The sequence below is a fragment of the Lygodium microphyllum genome, chromosome 8, assembly GCF_053477565.2.
Source record: "Lygodium microphyllum isolate KBCC chromosome 8, Lygodium_microphyllum_v1.1.10, whole genome shotgun sequence".
Classification (NCBI taxonomy): domain Eukaryota; kingdom Viridiplantae; phylum Streptophyta; class Polypodiopsida; order Schizaeales; family Lygodiaceae; genus Lygodium; species Lygodium microphyllum.
The window spans coordinates 47,060,910-47,082,825 of record NC_141142.1 but is presented as its reverse complement, the minus strand read 5'-3'; the positions used below and the strand labels follow the sequence as shown (position 1 = coordinate 47,082,825).

Below are 21,916 nucleotides of genomic sequence, written 5' to 3'. Positions count from 1 at the left end.
ATACACACATATGCTTCAACAGTTGGATGTCTTATTTACTTATGCAACACTAGGCTAGACATACAGTTTACAGTTTTAGCCTTGAGCAGATATATGCATAAGCCACGCATGTCACATTGGCAAGCTGTTAAGCGTGTTTTCCGTTACTTATAGGGTACTAGATCTCTTGGATTGCTTTATGCCAAGGGGGGACCACTACAGTTATATGCTTACAGTGATTCTGATTGGGCTGATAATTATGATTCATGTTACTTCACTAGTGGTAATTGTTTCTTTCTTGGTTCGTCTTGTATATCATGGCTTAGCAAGAAATAGTCCACTGTTGCCACACCATAATGTGAAGCTGAATACAAGACAGCTTTCACTACCACAATTGAATGCGTATGGATTAGACGCTTGCTTGCTGATTTGGATGTATCTATTACGGAGCCTACTCCTTTGTTCATTGACAGTCAGAGTGCCATTGCAGTAGCACGGAACCCAGTGTTTTATGCACGCACAAAACACATTGAGATACATTATCACTTTGTTAGAGAGAGGCTACATGCAAGTGATATCAGCCTTGTCTATTGTCCTACCACTAGTAATGTGGTAGATATCTTCACCAAAGCTCTTCCTCGTGAAAAATTTGAAGCATTTCGCCATGCTTTAAATTTGATCTCCTTTGGTGGCAGATGATCCTTTTACTCTTGATCACTCTTTACTCTAGGGGGGTTTGTTGGGTATTTCACTCACGCCTTACTTACGCCTACGCTCACATAGGAGTGTCAGTGATCAATAGGACACTAGGGCACTTTTTACTCTTGGTAAGAGAGGTTTTTTCCCCCAGACTTATGGTATTATTTCATATGTGCTTATGACACACACTTACGGGGACTTACCGTGTTCGGGTGTGAACACCCCCCTGCAACCTTTAAGGGTTGTATCTTGTACTTTCAGTTTACACTCTTTCAGTCTATCGTATTGGGTGTCGTGCTTCACTCTCACACTGTCTACTGGTTTTCTGTGCTGAGCTTCGATCCTATCCTTCCTTACACTAAATAGATACCAAAAGAGTATTTTAAAGACTACTCAAAAATACTTGTAGCTTATGAAGAAGCTGTAGGACTAGAAGTACTTCAAGCAACATCTTGAGGATAAGATGGATTTCAAGAGAGAGAATGTAAGCACCTTTTGTATATAGATATTATCAAGATGTATTGCCTCAATGATTCAAATGAATATGATGCTTATAGAGCTTAAAATATGATTTGTATATACTTTGAGTATTTATGAATTATGATTAAATGCTCATCTTTATTTTCAAGGGTAGTTGATTGCTAGAATGCCATGTATTGTAATTGGATTGTCATAAATAAGATGCCCAAGAGAATCAAAGACTTAGTCGGATGTCAAATTGACTAGAAAGCCCAAATGACTTTTCAACTTAGGTGGTCACATTGATTAGAAGTCCATAGATTGAGTGGTTTTAAAAGGTGAAATGAGATGGCCATGATCAAAGAGACAAACCATGAATCGGGGAACTTATATGATTAAGCTCTCTTGAATCCAAATTTGGCGGCTCCTAAAATATAGAGGTTAATGTTTTTGGGAGTTATTCTTATGGAAATTCTATTTGCATCAAAAGCTTTGGAATTTTGCAGGGAACAATCTTGTCTTTAGTAGCCATTTTCAAATTTTAACCACTTGAGATATTTCTAGAGTGGAAGGTTTAGAAGTTTCTTTTATTAGGAAATTGTCATGTGGCATCTAGAATGGAATATTTGTCTTTTTGAAAGTGAGAAGTGTCCCTATACTTATCATTTTCGTTTTCAGCAGTCACTTGTCTTTTGTAGCCTCCACTTTCCACTTTTGAGCACCTAACAAAACTTCTATATAAATGGAGGTCTCTTTCTTCACTTCCACAAGCTCTATTATTAAAATTTCAGCCACATGTTTTGTACGCTCCTATCTAATATTGAACCAATAAGCACTTTTTGCTTGACTTAATCATATGAAAGCATAAATAAAGAAAATTTACTTGTTGCTTAGTATATGTAGAAATTAAGATTTTAAAATCTTAATTATTAGATCTATAACAAATTACTACCATGGTATATGGTTTAGGTGCTATGTGCTTGTGGTTTGTTTAAAAATAAAGTCCTATAAAGGGAGAGGGGTCGGTTTCCCTCTCATCGTAGTATCATCTTTCTTTGTTTGTTCACCTTGTCACCATGGAGTTCCTCATCAGTACATGTCCCATCCACCGTCCACAACTAGCCAACAATCCAGGTAGCCTAACCTCTCTCTCTCTCTCTCTCTCTCTCTCCCCCCCCAACCCCCTTCTTTTTCCTTGTAAAGAAATGCTAGTCTATAAAATACAAGCATAATTATATGCTCAAACACATAGATTGATAAAGAAACATAGTTAGGGTTAGGGTTAACATAAAGACAATGAATACATAAGATAATGAAATCTAAATATTGAATGATGCAACAAATACACTATGCAAGGTGAAAAATGATTCCCAAACTCCAGTGTCTTGTGAGGACTAGGTAGAGAGTATGAGTGGAAGAGTGTGTTATACTTTGGCAGATCCCGAAATGTAGCAAATAGCTTCCATGAGTGTTTGGTAGCAGCAAACACAATAGTAGGATGTTGAATCAACAAAGTAATGGAATTCAGTCAGTAGGATCAAGGCGGTAGACAGCTAGCAATAGTAGTTAATGATCATATGTATGCAACAAGTGATGAAGAACAATAAAACATGGCTTGGGATAGATGTCTGGCAGTGTAGGCTGGCTAGTAGTAGTCACCAAGAGTAGATGGAGGGTTGAAGACAAGTGCATGGAGGTAGACAATAGTGTGTAGTAGCTTCAGCTGAGATATCCTCCACGAATAGGGTGTGGACAGCAGTGAGAAGGCACATGCAAGTTGGTCTTCCCGAATTAGGGTTCGGCTTACGAGACACTTGCTCTAGAATTGCGTTTCGTTTGATGAAAGTTTCGGTAATTAGATTAATTAAGATTGTTTTGGTATTGTTTTAAGTGGCTAATTAGCAAATAATGCATTTTTAGCTTTACACCACCTCTTAGGCTCAAAACTGGAACTAGAAAGGGATTGTACTAGCCCAAGCCCGTATACTATCTTTTTCCCAAAGCGTCTCACTCTAACGTAGCTATGACATTGGACAAAGGGTACATGTTGGCTACCCAATGGCCTAGCGAGACTACAAAGGTGATGGTTATCTTACCAAGGGAGCCCAAGTGATCATCTTAGAAAGGCTAAGGCATTGGACAAAGGGTACTGGTCGGTTGCTTAGTGGCCTACCATGACTTGCAAAGGTGGATGGAACCACAGTGGACTTGCTTTTTGTTTTGTTTTCTTTTCTTTTTGGAAGGGCTTTTAACCTTTGATTTGATTTAACATTAAGTGTTTGTTTTCAATCAAATTTTGTTCTATTGAGTAATCTATGTTCCTAGGGGAGAATAAAGGGATTGTCAGATCAAATACATCACAAAACGGACAAGCTAGCCCGACCACCATTGGATGCCAATTATCAAGAAATCTATACAGAGTATGCGGTGAAGCAAAAAAAAAAGGTGAAAGCAAAGTGAGACTACTCTAGGAGATTGCTATGTGAGTTACCATGAATATGGTGGATCCAGAGTTGATCACTTTTTGACTAAAAATGAAAAAATGCATATAGATTTTTACGTACAAGAACAAAATGCCAATGCATGGGGTTATTCAAGAGGCAATGCAAATCATTATACTTATGTAAAATTCTATACAATGGTGCCACTTGGATAGTGCGCTCGCTAGGTAATTGTTCACTTGCCCGAGTACCCCTTTATAATCATGGATGCAGATAATTATATAGTATACAAATAATAAATGTTTGTGAGGCAATGATGAATCAAAATCCTGTCACCCTCAAGAAAAAAAGGCTACCCTCTCTTGAAGTAGAAGGGAAAACTAGAGGGGATTACCCTCTCTTTGTTAATCTAAAGAAGTAGGGGAGGGTGTACCCATGGGTAGTAAGTACTAAAGAATCAATCAGTTGATCACCTTGGTCAATATGTCTACAAAATTGTTTGATGTAAACACAAACTTGAGGCGGATGGTTTCTAGCTCAACCTGCTCTTTGACGAAGTGGAAGTGAACATCAACATGTTGTGTTTGTGGATTGATAATTGGGTTACAAGCTAGTGCAATGGCACTCTAGTTGTAGCAGTAGAGGACATTCGGTGAAGCATATGAAAAATAGAGTGCTGCTAATAATTTCCTCAAGAAGATAGCCTCTTTGGTGCTGTCAAAAAGGGTCCGATACTTTGCCTCGATTGTGAAAGCAACCATCATCTCTTGCTTATAGGTTTACCAAGAAATGGGAGTTGTGCCAAAGAAAAGTTGAAGATGTCGTGAAAATGCTAGGTGTTGGGTATTGAGCTAAAATTGCATTAGTTTTTTTAAAATAGCTCCAAAACATACTTAATTAGTGAACTTTACTTAACTTTATTTAAAGAAACACGACCTTAGAGAGTTTATTTCCCACCTGCAAACCCTAATTTGGGAGGCCCTAAACTTTCTATAAATAGACATGCTGCCCTCCATTCAACCAATCTCATTTTTGCAGTTTGTAAGTATCGGAGCTTTGCTATCCACACCCCGTTCATGGAGGATATCTTAGTCAGAGCTATCCGTCGTCATTATCTACCATTTGGTGCTTGTTTACTAGCTTTCTCTTGTAGTTTGCTACCCCCATTTATTGTCGCTTGGTGTCTACCAAACCAAGAAGTTGCATTTGTTGTTGGCGGCCCATCTATTGCTGCATTCACTGCCTTGGAGGAGTCCCCAGTACTGGTTGCCTTTTCACTCTTGAGCTGCTACCTTTACCAGATTAGTTGTCATTCTACTTTAGACACACAAAATTTGTGTTTTGTTGATTTGACACTTTGGCAAGTTGCCACGTCATCTTCCACATTTGCGTTTACATTTTTCTATCTCTTCTCATTGCCAGTCTAACATTGATCTAGCTTCACTCTATTGCGTTTGCTGCTGCCAGACACCTTCGGAGGCTGCCTTGTTGCGTTTTAGATGCTTTCTTGCACATTACACTGTCAGATAAGCCTCCACCAGGTAATGCCCCACAGAATGCCTGGTATGATGATGAGTGCAAAGAAACACAAGTATGTTTTTAGTAAGAATTTGCACTTGGCATATGTACACAAAAGCATGTTTGGACACTCTTTAGACGATTGGTATGCAAAAAGAAGTGGGAATATCTGAGCTGACTAGAAACAGAAATGTATTCCATGTTCTTGGGACAGGACAGGAAGAGAGCATGGAAAAGGATGCATGAGAGCCATCTACCTATACAGATTACTAGACCGAATGATTGGCATGGATAGGCTTGCACACTTTATGATGTTCGCGGCAAAGAGTCAATGCTACTCTCCTCAACCCCAAGACCAACAAATTGCATATTTTTCACAGAAAAAAAAGTAAGGAATGCCATATGGAAATTGAAAAACGGGAAAGCCCAAGATCATGATGGTTTAGTAGCAGAACACTTCACTCATACTTGTGATATCTTGGCACCAATGCTGGCTCACATCTTTAATAGGCAGTTTGTGAGGGATTTCCAACCAGTTGATCAGACCATACTATTGTGCCGCTCTTTAAGAATGGAGACCTCCCGTTACTTAGTAACTATCGAAACATCATGATTGGACACGCCACACATGTTGGCCAAAATATATGGCTCTATTGTGGAACAAGCATTGAGTGGATGGACCGAGATGCATGGCCTGAGATCAAAAGGTTAGGTTGGCTTTGGGAGGGGATATACAACTCTAGACCATATCTTTACATTGAGGGCAATTATCGAAGAAGGCAAGGCATTCAAGAAAAAGATCTATTGCTGTTTTGTGTACTTTTGCAAGGCCTTTGACACAATGTCACGTGCTAGACTCATGCGAAGAATGCAAGACATTGATGTGCCCATAGAGATACAGTAGAGTATCTATGCCTTGTATGAGGCAGTGACAGGCAGAGTACAGATACCTGACGACATCTCAGATACAATCAATAGGACCATTGGGGTGAAACAAGACTGCCCACTTTCATTGACACTATTTGGGTTGTACATAGATGAAATTTCGGAATATGTGGACAGAATTGGTGGGGCCGAGGTGTGTTGATATCATTACTGCTTTATGCAAACGATATTGTACTCATATCTGACTCACCTGAGGGACTAAATAGACACTTGGATGCATTATCAACTTTTTGTAGAGACGGAGACATTAAGGTGAACCTTCGGAAAACTGAAGTTATGGTACTTAACACTTCAGCTGCTTGGGCGATGAGAATTGAGCACCGGTTTACTTTTGATGGAGAGCAAGTGGAGATGGTTAGGCAATAAGTTTATTTGCGGGTCACATTGAAGGGATCACAGTTCTCTTGGAGAGAGACTGCTGACATTAGAGGCTCATTTGGTAAAAGCATATGCAGTCGTAGGTGCATTGGAGAGGCAATGTGCTCACATACAATTTCATGAACCGTGCACCAAACTATGGCTTTTTGACACCGTGGTTACACCCAGACTTTTATATGGGGCAGCTATTTGGGGTCTGAGTCTCTTCCATATGAGGAGACAGCCTTTGGGAGGCCAGGATAGACTAGAGAAGAAATATTATGACGGGCAGAAGCGTATGGAAAAACCACTGGTCATGATGATCTTACGTATGATATGAGCAAAGAGCTTAACCCCACATGAGATTATCAGAGTTGAGTTGGAAGCATCGCCCATGGTGGTTGAGGCCTTGGTCCAGGCAGCAACGACTTTCATACATAGACTATGGTGTTGAGAAACCTTTCACCCTTCACCCGCAGTATGCGTTTCTGTGTTTTGCGTTTAGGGTTTGCAGCCCCAAAAAGGGGTGTCATCCTAGACTAACTGTGCCTATTTATAGGCCACTCTCTCATTCATTCCTTTGTTATGACAGAGAGCGCAAGGATCGAGACACACAATGCTTTCTCACCACAGAGAGAGAGAGAAAAAGAAAGAAAGAAAGAAAGTTATATTAACGTCTACAATAGGCCAAGTTGGCCTATGAGACCAAAATGTTGCATACAAAATGTTTGGGAGATTTCAAAAGTCCTAGTGAAGCTAACGTTTATGCTATGTTGAACTAAATTGAGTAGGTACAAAATGATATCTAGACTAGATACAATCTAGAGGTACTCCTAGCGCTGTGTGGAATTGCTCTTGGGGTGTTCATCCTAGGCGCATGGGTCGGTCTAACATGGAGAGACTAAAGCGGTGGGGCAGGGCCCTCCGATGGCGGCGTAGTATTCCTTGTATCTTCGACATGTGTCTTCTGCGGGGACGGGGGCCGGCGGGGCGTGGGCGCCGGGCTTTACCTCTCGCTGTGGCTATTTCGAAGGTGGTCCCCGGGGGTCGAGAGGCCGGTTGGGCTGGTGGGGGCTCGGTGGTGGGGAGGGTAGCTGGTATTTGGTAGAATTCGTTGAGTGTGCGTTGGTTGGTGGCTCCTTGTCTTTGCTTCGTGGTTCGTAGGAGGTGGTCTCTGTGGCGTCGTATTTCCAGTAGAAAGAGCCCCAGGCATCTCTGGTCTTTGAATAGAGAGAGAGTATAGAGTAGTAGAAAGGAGAGTGTGAGCATGACATTCTTGGATACACCATACAATGAAGAGTGTACCTCTTTAGGTTTTTGGATAGATATATATATAAAACTACAAATGTGCTAAGGGATGTATTCACACTCGTGCACATATAAAGGCACGATGACCCTTTATTCCCAACAACCTCCCATCTAAAGGCAATGTGCCTTAAGAGGAGAAAAGAATAAGCTAAGTCTAGGTATGTACAAAGTTGAAATACATATATCTATCCAACTCTCAGCATGTGTCGGCAATGAGCAAACCACTCTGCTGGAAGACCCTTCGTGAGAAGGTTTGCAGGATTATCATCTGTATGCACTTTGACAAGCTCAATGCTCTTGTTGTCAAGTACATCTCTGATTAAGTGATACTTCGCCTGTATGTGCTTCGTCCTTGCATGAAATACGGGATTCCGTGCTAGCATGATAGCACTTTGACTATCACAATGGAGAATAGGTAACTTTGTAATGCCAAGCTCTCCCACCAGTCGTGAAAGCCATAAAGCCTCCTTGCATGCCTCAGTGGCAGCCACATACTCTGCCTTTGTAGTAGACAGTGCAACACACTTTTGTAGCCTGGAGATCCAAGAGACTGCTCCTCCTGTGAAGGTAAACGCATACCTAGAAGTGGACTTTCTGCAGTCCGCATGACCAACATAGTTTGCATCCGTAAAGCCAATGACAGATGCATTCTGCTTTCCAAAGCAGACGCACAAATCCTTTGTGCCTTTGAGGTGTCTCATAATACCTTTCACTGCTTCCCACTGCTTCTTGCAAGGGTTTGCCATGTATCTGCTAACCGCTCCCACTACAAAGGCAATGTTAGGACGTGTAGCGACCATAGCATACATCAAACTGCCAAGAGGTGAAGCATATGGTATCTTGGCCATTTCAGCCTTCTCATCATCAAATGTAGGGGTGTCATCTGCACTGAGTTTCACATATGGAGGCAATGGAACCCCAATTGTTTCCCCCCCCCTCCATATTGAAACACTGCAAAACCTTGGAGATATTCTCTTGCTGAGATAGATAGAGTAATCCTTTTGACCTATCTTTGAGTATTCACATGCCTAGAATGTGATTTGCATCACCAAGATCCTTCATGTCAAAGCTGCCATTAGGACTTTGCTTCAGCGAGTCCAAGGCATGAGTATCCCTGCCAACAATCAGCATGCCATCAACATACAGAAACAAGATAATCAGGCTGCCATCTGTTGCCTTTTTGGTGTACAAGCAGTGATCCACGTGACTTCTATAAAAACCTTGGGACTACATAAATGTATTAGACTTATGATACCATTCTCTTGGTGCTTGTTTCAGCCCATACAAACTCCTTTTGAGTTTACATACCATCTTCTCTTTCCCTTGTGCCATAAACTCTTCAGGCTGCTGCATATATATGTCTTCATGCAGATCACCATGTAAGAATGTAGTCTTTACATCCATCTGGATGAGCTCCGTATCCTCAGCTGCAACCAAGCCCAAAATGGTTCTCAATGTAGTCATCTTGACTACAGGAGAGAAGATCTCATCAAAGTCAACTCCATGTTCTTGCTTGTACCCCTTCACAACCAATCTTGCTTTGTACTCTGGCGAGGAACCAAAAGTGACCTTCATCTTGTAAACCCATTTGCATGGAAGGGTTTTCTGCCCTTTAGGCAACTGCGCCAAGTCCCAAGTACCATTTTTCTCAAGAGATTCCATCTTTGACAACATGGCTTTATACCATTTCTTGCTGTCCTGTCTGTCCATTGCTTCCTTGAAGCAGGATAGTTCAGCATAGTCTGTCAACATGACATAATCAGCCACATTGTTCGCACTAGGAACGAATCTATCAGGTTGTCTAGTAGCCGTAGATGATCTCCTAACCCAATGATCATTGTTTGCTGGGTGTCAAGTTTGCAAATTTCCATTTTCAGCTTGTTGTCCTGACATTTCAGCCTGCAAATCAGCATTAACAGCTTGCTGTCCTGGCTGTTCGTGCACATCCAGTGGCTCATCATTATGGGCAATGGTTGGCTGATCATTTCTAGCATTATTTTTTGCATTTACAAGCTCATTTACATCAGGTATTTGCTGCTGTACAATGGGCACATTTTGCTGTGCAAAAGGTATTTCTTTCCGGAATACAACCCTATGGACTTCCTCTGTTCTTTCGGGCTGTTTGTGCATGTGATCTTCCCGGAAGATAACATCATTGCTGTGCATTACTTTTCTTTTCTCGAGATTCCATAATCTATAACCCATTTCACCTTCGTGTCACCATATCCTAGGAAAATGCATTTACAGGACTTTCGCTCAAGTTTGCTGCGTTCTTCTTCATGAATGTGTACAAAAGCCTCATAGCCAAACGCTTTCAAGTGTGCATACGAAGGTGGCTTGCTCGACCACGCTTCTTGGGGAACTCCCTCTCCCAAAGACTTGTTTGGCGACCGATTAATCAAGTGTACGCCTGTTATAACAGCCTCTGCCCAAAAACCATGGGGTAATACAACATGAGACAACATCGTACGGACCTTATCTTGTATGGTCGGATTCATACGCTTTGCTACTCCATTTTGGGGTGGATTATGAGGGGCAGTGAGCTCCCTCTTTATCCTTTTGCTGTCACAAAATGCTTGAAAGGCTTTGGACACATATTCCCTATCATTGTCAGAGCGAAGACACTTAAGTGTCTTATCAGGTTGATTTTCAACCAATGCCAAGAATTTTTTAAACTTGTCAAGCACTTCGTCCTTGCTACGAATAGAGTAAACCCATACCTTCTGTGTAGCATCATCGACAAATGTGACAAAGTATTTCATTCCCCCTAAAGATAACCCTGGCATTTGACATATATCAGAATGTACTAACTCTAGAGAAGATTTCAGCGAAAGAGACTTTTTATGAGACGCCTATGCATGTTTACCATAAACTCAATTATCACAATGCTCAAAATGACCATAACGAAGACAAGGCAAGTAACCCAAATAAGAAAGCACTTTCATTCTAGTTTGACTCATGTGTCCCAACCGGCCATGCCATAAAGAAACACTTGGCTGCTCGGTCACGGCAACAACATGGTCACACACACTAGATACATGGAGAGGATACAAGGTATCACTTTTATAACCTCTGGCAATCACTCTAGATTCCTTACAGATCTTCCATTTCCCATTACCAAAGGTGGTATGAAATCCATCGTTATCTAGTTGCCCTGTGCTAATCAAGCTCTTCTTGAGCTGAGATACATGTTGTACATGTTGAAGTTGTTCCCAAGATGGACATAATGTTGAGTCCTTGTATAGTTAGAAAACCACTCATGACGAGGGGTGACATGAAAGGCAGCACTTGAATCTAGAATCCAAGTGTGCACGTCATCATCCATATTTGCAATTAAAGCATGTGTACTAAAGTGTGAAGAGACAAAGAGTACGTCATTCCCACTGTCACTATCATGAGTGACTACATTCACCTCTTCAATTTTGACATTGCTCTCCTTAGGTTAACTCTCTTTTTTCTCTTCCTTGCTATCATCCGTCTTCTTGTCCTTTCCTTTCTCTTTCTTCCATTTATAGCAGTCACGTTTAAAGTGACCCTTCTTGCCACAATGATGGCATTCAACATCCTTACCACGTGATTTACTGCGTCCCTTGCTATAAGATTTGCCTTTCTGTTGTGATTTACCCCTAGTATGCAAAGCAATGGAAGACTTATTGGATGCATTGTTCCGATTAAGACCAAAGGGGCAAAGCTCGCAAATATGGAACCGGAAGATTGGGATGAGTTAAATGAGCTTGCACGCTCAACCATTGAGCTATAGATTTCTGATGCCTTGCTGTTTAACATTGAAAGTTTGGATTCTGCCTATACTATTTGGACTCGATTGGAAGAAGTGTATGCACAAAAGAGTGCCGCAAGCAAAGTTTATTGGGTGAAAAAGATTATGGATTTGCGTATGAAAGAGGGTACATCAATGTCTACCCACTTGAGTGAGTTTAACTCCATTTTCAGCCAGCTGGTTCCCTTGGAGTTCAAGATTGATGAACAATTTAAGGCTATGTTCTTGCTTTGCACTCTAGTGGAGAGTTGGGATACGTTCAGTACTGCTATGAGCAATTCTAATGCAATGCTTTTGTATGGTGATGTAGAGAGTGCTCTACTCATGGAAGAAATGAAGGAAGATTGGATAAAGGCAAGGAAAAATTTCTTGATGATGTTACTGGTCCGCTTATGACGCCTAGTGTAAGGCAGAAGCAGGTACGTGCCGCCTCATGAGAGGCAATCGTATAATGAATAGCAGTTGAGAAGATCTAAAAGGGTCACAAAACCAATTGATAGGTTGACATGCAGTGGGTATTTAGCCAGACATAATTGTCAAGCTACAGAGAGTCTACGAAATTCAGTGAGGCAGTTAGAGATAAAAACTAGTGTGCTACCATGGATGAGGAATATGCAGCATTGACTAAAAATAACACATGGAAATTGGTCAATCTGCCTGAGGGCAAAGTACCCATTAGCTGTAAATGGGGTTGCCTGCTTCTTTTGCAACAAGATATTATAGCACTGTTTTTGCCAGACTGCAAAGTTATGTGCTCCTAGCTTCTTAATGTGCATGAGATTACTGTTGTCACTGCTGCCAGCCATGATTTTCAGCTCAAATGTGACAAAAAAATTCAGTAAATCCAGGCCCAAACTATCACACAAGTGACCAAGGTACAGACAAGTACCAACTAGCAATAAATAACCACGTAAAAGCAGAAATCTTAGATCTGCAGATAAATTTCGAGAAGCACTAAACCTTGTGCTACAGCACTCCACAACTGATTACAGCTGTTCCAAGGACAAATACATCACATTACATGAGAAGTCCCAAATTTTAGCTGCAATTTCTATTGTACATATACCCATGGGCACAAAATTTGACACACACGGTCAAAAGCCCCAAAATTTTTGTGCTCAAAGCATCAACCATACATCTGCATTGTCTCTGATATGCTTAGAATAGGCCAATTTTGCCAAAATAGAGCAGTTTCAGCAAAACCCCCAAAATTTTCAATTGCTAGGTGTCCAAATTTCATGGAATTAAACCCACATGTACATGAAATGACCAAATGGCACACAAATTTTGCCCAAACAGCAAAAGCCCCAAATTGCACAGGGTCCAAAGTGCATCAATGTCGAGGAATTGGGTAAATTTCAGTCCAATTCTTGCATGTACATGAAAAGCCCCAAATGTCAGAGGCAAAATGTCACAAATTCCTGCAATTTTTGAGACAAATATCACTATTATGTCTTGTTCGCATCAAATTTGGACAAATCCCCAAATTTCTGGCACAAATCTGCCCAAAATCTTGAACTGTGCTTACATGCACGAACGCTCGTCAGTGAGCAAATTGCTTGCAGGGAACCTTTGAAAAATAAAAAAATAAAATTTGCAAAAGAAAAAAAATGCAGCCTGTCGCCTGCTCGTGTGACCTACGCTTGACGTTTTGACTTACGTGCAGCGTATCGAATCCAGTCCGCTGCGTCCTTGCAGCTTGTTCTGTCAACAATGTTCGTCTTCACAGAATCTATCGACTACTTCTCTTGCACACGAGCCTGCTTGCGACTTGTCTTTTACGCTTGCCTGACTGTACGAATGATGTTTTGACTTGCTCGCTACCTGGAACTATCGCCTGGTTCTGCCCAACTGCCACTCTTCTCCTGTTTGCCGACGGTCACACACTCAGCAGCTGTACGTGAGCTGCCTTTGATCTCGGGAAGCTTGCACTCTGTGCTTTGATACCAGTTTGTTGTGATAGAGAGCGTGAGGATCGGGACACACAATGCTTTCTCACCGCAAAGAGAGAGAGAGAGCGAGAGAGCGAGAGCATAGTAGAAAGGAGAGTGTGAGCACGACGTTCTCGGGTACAATGAAGAGTGTACCTCTTTAGGTTTTTGGATATATATATATATATATATATATATATATATATATATATATATATATATATATACAAATGTGCTAAGGTTGTGTTCACACCCGTGCACATATAAAGGCACGATGGCCCTTTATTCCCAACATCCTCACGGTTGATTCATTTAGTCCGTCACCTCTTCTCTCCAATCTCTCCACTACCCTCACACCTCTTCAGGAGGACAGTGTGGTTCGTGGTTCGTGGCTGTCTTCATCATCTTTCTTGTGCTACGGCACCCTTGTTCCCTTGTATCACATTCACTCTATGATTCAGAACTTCATCATTCCATTCATTAGAGAACCCTACTGTCTTGCTGGTACGCCATCTTTTGACATGGTATTGGAGCTGGATCTGCTCAAATGGCGGTAAAGATCCTCCCCTCCAGTGACGGCAAAGATCGGTGCGGGTTCTCCATCCACTTCTCTTCTTTTTCCACTGCATCAAAATGTTGTTTTTGCAGGTTTCAGGTGTTTTCAGCTTGCTGCCCACACCCCTTTTGCGGAAGACATTGCACTCTCAGTTGTCCCTTGCTATCATCTACAGTTTGGCGCCTGTTTTTAGCCTTCCACCCGTAGTTTGCAGCTGTTTACAGCAGAGCGACTATTGTTGATCACTCTCCATTCAAAACACAATCTCGTTTTTGTAGATTTCAGGTATTTCAGCTTGCTGTCCACACCTCGGATGCGGAGGACATCGCGGTCCAAGCTGGCCATTGCTCTCTACAATAGTGTGGCGCTTGTTTTTAGCCTTCCACACACTGTTCGGAGCTGATTTCAGCATATTGACTGTTGCTGCTGGTTTTTCCTGCGTTTTTAGTCTTTCTCTCTCCTCACTTGCGTTTTTCTACTGGTTGCAATCTCTTATTGCTAGTTGCATCCTCCTCCCACTGGTAGCTCACTTCCAGCCCTTCCACCCCCTTGCCGCAAACATTGCGGTTCGTGCTTCACATTGCCCTCATACCCCTTGAGGCGGACATTGCGGTTCGTGGTTCATGGTTGATCTCTTCCTTCTTTAGCAAGGCACACTGGTACCCATGGCTTCTTTACCAACTGATGACCAGACTATTGGGTGCTTCTACTGTGGCATCACCAGATACACCACCAATGCTTGCCGACTTCGACCTTTGCTCCCCACCCTCTCAAAGTATATGTGTCTTCCACCAGGCACTCCTTGTGCCACCTCTCCTTTTTGGGCCATAGAGATTGTTCTATATTGGCTATCAGAGTACTATGCTCATGGCAATAAGACGCATTCGATGCGCACCAAGTCATTTTCGAGCACATGGAGGATCAATTGACACTACGACCTCTTGGAGATCGCCGCAATGCTAGCGGCAATCTTCTCCCATCTATTTTCGGGTGCAGTGGCTACCACGGCCCGTTGTTCTGCAGTCCGCTCCATCGAGAGACAATGATTGTTTGATACCGTCTCCTCTTCAATTTGCTCATTTGAGAGAGAGTGGCTGCTCGAGTCCTTTCTCTTCTTCAGCTTTCCGGTCTGCTCCATCGAGAAGAAGCGACTCATTGCTCAGTCTAAGCCCCACCCTTCACCCTTGCCTACTCAGGTTCGAGAGGCCACCTTTGGGAGTTCTTCACTACCCCAGATACCTTCTTTGGTGTGACCGGTGGCACGTACTTCATCCTCAGACATTTTAGAGTCCGTGATCCATGAGTTTTTGGATTTCCTATCTACCTTAGAGAAGGATTCAGAGAGGGATGATTTTTCTTTGCCCTCCGAGGGGCATCTACATCTACTGCGACTTTAGAGGGGGCTCCTATATCTCCAGTTTCTAAGGGGATCCCCACCTACTGCTCCATTCTTTGCACACCTTGGTGGAGGCCTTTTACCTTCTTCTTCTACCCTTGGATGGGGTGGCTTCCTTCCAGTGGTCATCTCACCTATTGATACCCAAGATTTCAAGGATCTACCTAGATCGGGGCCTTGAAGGTTTAGCTGCCGCGACTTGGTGATGAGGCCTTCGTATTCCTTCCCGCATGGATGAATGGAGCTAGTAGCTTCTCTCCCGAGGTTGAGTTTCGGATTCTCTAGTTCACTCTGTCTACTGTTCTTTACTGCAGGTTATCTTTTAGGTGGAAATCTTGGATCTTAGGGATTCTCTACATCTTCTTCCTCCTCTTCTTCTTGCCTTGGTCACTTGGTTAGCATGGAGCCAACTCTCGAGATCAAGTACGGGCATATCCTTATGGTTCTCGACACCACACAAAGTCCGACATTCCTCTTATGCATTGCATGTTTTCATGATCTTTGTATTAGGGCGCTTAGGCAAGTGAACAATTTCCCCACGAGGGACATTGTCCAATTGGCACTTGATGCATGAGCGTTCTTTAACTTGTAGCATTGCATCTCCACCTCACTTTTCTCTTGTTCCCCTTTTTGGGTCTGAGAGGGGGTGTTGAGAAACCCTTCACCCTTCACCCTTCACCTGCAGTTTGTGTTTTTGTGTTTAGGGTTTGCAGCCCCAAAAAGGGGCGCCATCCTAGACTAACTGTGCCTATTTATAAGCCACTCTCTCATTCATTCCTCACGGTTGATTCATTCAATCTGTCACCTCTTCTCTCCAACCTCGCCACTACCCTGACACCCCTTCAGGAGGACATTGCGGTTCGTGGTTCGTGACTGTCTTCATCTTCCTCCTTGTGTTATGGCACCCTTGTTTCCTTGTATCACATACACTCCATGATTCAAAACTTCATCAAAGTTTCTTCTCTCTTCTTTTCTCTTCTCCATGTTTGCCGAGTGCACTCCTTGTTCCTCTCCGTAGACCCTACTCTCTCGCTAGTACGCCATCTTTTGAAAATTGACATATGGGAGCTTCCCCAAGATAGATACCCATATCTAGCCCTAGCCTCTTCTAGACGGCTAGGAGTAGATGGTGAAAGACATTGTTGGTATGCTCCGATGAGCACATGGATGAGTTTACATGGGTTGCAGATTGATAGACTACCCCCTACCCCCCTTTGACTATAGCTTAGATTGCCCTATACTTTGACTTAAGCCAGTCAGAGCTGAACTATGTGATCAGAGTAGACATATTGAAGCTAGATATGGAGAAGACTTGGATATGATCCCCCTCTCCCCATGGCATGAGGATGGCACACTACTAGAGCCACTTCTGAGGATTGTTTCATCACCTGACCCAATTACATTGATTCAAAGTTTTGCCTCATGGATTGCATATAGTTATTGGTTAGATCCGCACCTCATCCCATCACTTGAAGATTGAGACAGGCAGATGGGAGGGCATATAGATAGAGGAACACATATGCCCAATGTGCGACAGAGAGCCAAAGACAGAGGAACACTACATCTACTGATGCATGGTATATTATGATATATGAGGCAGATACCACTGTCTCTTTCGAGAGGGAGTAGGACAACTCGGCTCACATAGACAGAGAGCGGTCACTGACTTTTTCACTGCTACATGACGGAGTATGGCACATACCACTACTACTACCACATAGCCTACAAGAGTACATCATCATTGGACCTCATCTTCTGTAGGTGTCCCTTTGAATAGAGCAATGACATTGAGCCATTCTAGGCACCCACGTCCACTTAGACGAATGCCTAGACATCACTAAAACTATAGAATCTACTCACTAAAACTATAAAATCTACTATAGGAGAAATGGCTGAAATGGTTGAAGCATTTTGCTCTATGCAAATAGAGCTACATTCCCTGTATAAAAGCTTGAAGTGCACAGTAAGAGCCCAAAAGCACATAGCACAAGCCACAACTAATATCCTAAAAGAATTAGCCACCTCATTACCTTCCTCATCTGGCATGGATTCATCCCCAAAACCAATCAATCCCATCAATCCTATTCGTACCATAGGATCTAGACACGTTGTTAATGCTCACGTGCTGAATTTGCTAGAAGGAGGTTCCATTACTGTGGATCTCTCTAATAACAAAAGGTTGACTTTGACTAAGATTGTCAAAGCTTTTCTCGATCTAGGAGAAGTCAAATTGACCATTGAAATCCAATTAATGCACCAGATACGCTATGATTTGCTCATTGGAACTGATATCTTGCAACGGCTTGCCCCTTATACCTCCTGACAAGATCATATAATCTTTTCATTTCAAGGGTAGAAAACCCATGTTTCCTTATTGGAAAAGTTTGGTAGAAGTATCTATTCTATTACCCCTTCTACTTCGTCATAGAAAATCCAACAAATAGAAGAGTGGCTTCAACAAGAAATGAAAAAACAGCAAGCAGAAATCCAATAGCTGACTAACAAACTCAAAATGTTCATGCATGATAATCCGTTAATGTTTCAGGAGAAACGGCAAAGATTCTTTATTGTTTTGCCTCTAAAAGAAAATGCTATTCCTACCAAGGCAGTCCATAAAGGAATGAAAGAAGAAGATATGGCATTACGTAAGGCTGAAATAACAGAGTTCCTCGACAAAAGGCTTATTGAACCCACTACATGAGAATGGAATTGTCAAGCATTTTATGTCAACAAACACTTTGAACAAAAACGGGGTAAGAAGCACTTGGTGATTAACTATAAGCCCTTGAATAAATATCTCCTTGGCCATGGTCATTATATTCCTCTAAAAGATGTATTGATCAAACACATTAAGAAAGCTAAGATTTTTAGCAAGTTTGATCTTAAATCTGGGTTTTGGCAACTCCTTATTAAATAAAAGGATAGGTACAAAACTGCCTTCTGCATTCCTCAAGGAGACTACCAATGGACAATGCTTCCTTTTGGCATTAAAACTGCACCAACATATTTCCAGGGGTGGACTGACTCGGTGTTTGCAAAATTTCCATTTTGTCTTGTATATATTAGTGATATCCTAGTTTTCTCTGAGACCATCAAATAGCATTTAGACCACCTAACGTGTTGGGAATAAAGGGCCATCGGGCCTTTATATGTGCACGGGTGTGAACACACCCTTAGCACATTTGTACTTTCATATATATATCTATCTAAAAACCTAAAGAGGTATACTCATCATTATACCCACAAGTCGTGCTCACTCTCCTCTCTACTCTGCACTCTCTCTCTCTCTCTCTCTCTCTCTCTCTCTCTCTGTCTCTCTGGTGTGTGAAAGCAGTGCATGTCTCGATCCTCACACCACAGGGCTTAACAAACTGGTATCAGAGCAGGCAAGGAGTGCACGCTTCTCGAGACGTCAAGAGAGAGCCAATGGTTCACACAAGTATGCAGTCGTGATGACTGGCAGTCACCGTTGACTGTACAGTCGTCATCATTGGACTAACAGGCGGCAGTTGTGTTAACGCCTGATGCAGGCATAATGTTGGTGATGAGTGACACGACAAGTCAAGCGTGACTGCACAATGGATCAGGCGGGCTTTTGGGGAGTAGGTGATAGGCATAGGTCAGGTGACAGGTCGACAAGGGGTTAGGTGGGACCTGCACGCGACCAGGACCAGCGCTCGGGACTTGGACGTGACCAAGAAGGTCGACAGCGCTATGACCGGATGTAGCGAGCTGGCACCACGCGACGGGCTGGTGACGGGCGACGACTTGCACGGCGAGTCAATGGACCCCCCATCACGTTTCTTTTTCAAAAAAAAGAGAGGGGAAAATTAGTTTTTACCCCTCTTTCTTGACGGGGGTTCGCGCGCATAAGCACAGAGTTCAGATTTGTGCAATGTTGGCAACAGAAATTTGGGGCTTTTCCCAAATTTGGGGATTGTGATGCAGAACAAGACCATTTGTCTCAAAAATTGCAGAAATTTGTGACATTTTGCCTCTGACATTTGGGGCTTTTCATGTACATGCAAGATTTGGGCTGAAATTTACCCAATTTCTCGACATTGATGCGCATTGGACCCTGTGCAATTTGGGGCTTTTGTTGTTTGGGCAAAATTTGTGCACCATTTGGTCATTTTATGTACATGTGGATTTAATTCCATGCAATTTGGACATCTAGCACTTGGAAAAATTTCGGGATTTTGCTGATATTGCTCTATTTTGGCCAAATTGGCCTGTTCTATGCATGTCAGAGACAGTGCAGATGTATGGTTGATGCTTTGAGCATAAAAATTTTGGGGCTTTTTGACAGTGCGTGTCAAATTTTGTGCCCGTGAGTACATGTACAACAGAAATTACAGCAGCTAAAATTTGGAACTTCTCATGTAATGTGATGTATTTTCCCCTGAAATAGCTGTAATCAGTTGTGGAGTGCTGTAGCACAAGGTTTAGTGCTTCTGAAATTTATTTGCAGATCTGAAATTTCTGCTTCTATGTGGTTATTTTTTACTGGTTGATACTTGTTTGTACCTTGGTCACTTGTGTGATAGTTTGGGCCTGCATTTGCTGAATTTTTGGTCACATTTGGGCTGAAAATTATGGCTGGCAGCAGTGACAGCAGTAATCTCATGCACATTAAGAAGCTTGAATCAGCGCATAACTTTGCAGTTTGGCAAAAACAACACTATAATATTTTGTTATAGAAGAAGCATGCAAAGCCGATTCAAAGGGGCAAAGCTTGCAGATATGGAACAGGAAGACTGGGATGAGGTAAATGAGCTTGCACGTTTAACCATCGAGCTATCAATTTCTGATGCCTTGCTGTTTAACATTGAAGGTTTGGATTTTGCCTATGCTATTTGGACTCGACTGGAAGAATTGTATGCACAGAAGAGTGTCATAAGCAAAGTGTATTGGCTGAAAAAGCTTATGGATCTGCGTATGAAAGAGGGTACAGCAATGTCTACTCACTTGAGTGAGTTTAACTCCATTTTCAGCGAGATGGTTGACTTGAAGTTCTTGATTGATGAAGAATTTAAGGCTACATTCTTGCTTTGTACTCTTCCAGAGAGCTGGGATACATTCAGGACTGCTATGAGCAATTCTAATGAGATCCTTTTGTATGTTGATGAAGAAAGTGGTCTACTCATAGAAGAAATGAATCGGCAAAACAATGCATCGAGCAAGTCTTCCAGTGCTTTGCATACTAGGGGCAGATCACAGTAGAAAGGCAAATTTGATAGCAAGGGACGCAATAAATCGCGTGGCAAGGATGTTGAATGCCATCATTGTGGCAAGAAGGGTCACTTTAAACGTTACCGGTACAAATGGAAGAAAGAAAAAGGAAATGGCAAGAAGATAGATGATAGCAAGGAAGAGAAGAAAGAGAGCCAGTCTAAGAAGAGCAGAGTCAAAATTGAAGAGATGAATGTAGTCACTCATGACCGTGAGAGTGGGATTGACATACTGTTGGTCTCTTCACACTTTAGTATATATGCTTTACTAGTAGATATGGATGATGACATGTATACTTGGATTTTAGATTCAGGTGCTTCCTTTCATGTCACCCCTCATCATGAGCGATTTTCTGACTATACAAGGGGTCAACATGGTGTTGTCCATCTTGGGGACACAATTGTTAGGTACGAGAGGTACGATAAGGTATGGTATGATAAAATACGGTACTAATTGATACCTTATGATTTTATAAGGTACGGTACGATATTAGTACGAAAAAAAATTAAGATGATTTTTTAAATAATAAGAACCATAAATCATTAAATGATTGATTATAGAATACATGTTTAAAGTGGAACTAGCTGTTTCATTATAGAATAAGATGAATACATGAGGGTGATCATCGCGGTCGCATGGGCTATGCAAAACATGCGATACAACTACAGTCGAGTATATCTGATACAAAAAAAAAGAGAGACCTATGCCATATGAATGATGAATCTATGATGAGGTATCACTATAATGATGATGATGATCATTATCATAACCATCTGAGTGCTCATCAAGGGAGTCTGCAGGTGACTCCTCGGTATCCGATGATGAGACACGCTCATACTCATCCTCACTGATGAGATTACTATCATTATCAAATGATGGCTTCCTAGGTGGCGGCTGTGTGGGCATGGGGGGGATGTCATCATGAGGCATAGGATGTGAGCTACTAGAGCCCTGGCTTGCATATATTTTCAAGCCACTCGAACCACCCCTCCTCGATGATGGAGGGTGTCGAATGACCATGCCCCTGCTACCACCTACTTAAACTCCTCGCCCATGAGGAAGTTGACTGCGAGTGTCACGAGTATCTGCTACTATAAGCTCTCTTAGAGCTCTACAAAAATCATCTCCTCCTCCTCGTCCACCTCCTTATGTATACTTGGAAGAGTGTTGCTTGTCAACTTGAATGTATGAGCATTTACCTACACAATGTAGTGATGCACGCAAGATTGATCATTGCAAATGCTAAAGTCTAAATTATAAAGTATAATGTTTAAACTTCAAAGTTTAAAGTTTAAAAGTTAAAACAACAAATTTTCA

General features: G+C 42.1%; 1 protein-coding gene across 4 annotated transcripts in view; it reads left to right on the top strand.

Annotated features, from left to right (window-relative positions):
• The window catches only part of LOC148032243 (DHHC-type zinc finger family protein), a 69,332-nt gene that overhangs the window by 4,839 nt on the left and 42,577 nt on the right, over positions 1 to 21,916 (top strand). The gene's annotated exons all lie outside the window — the stretch shown is intronic.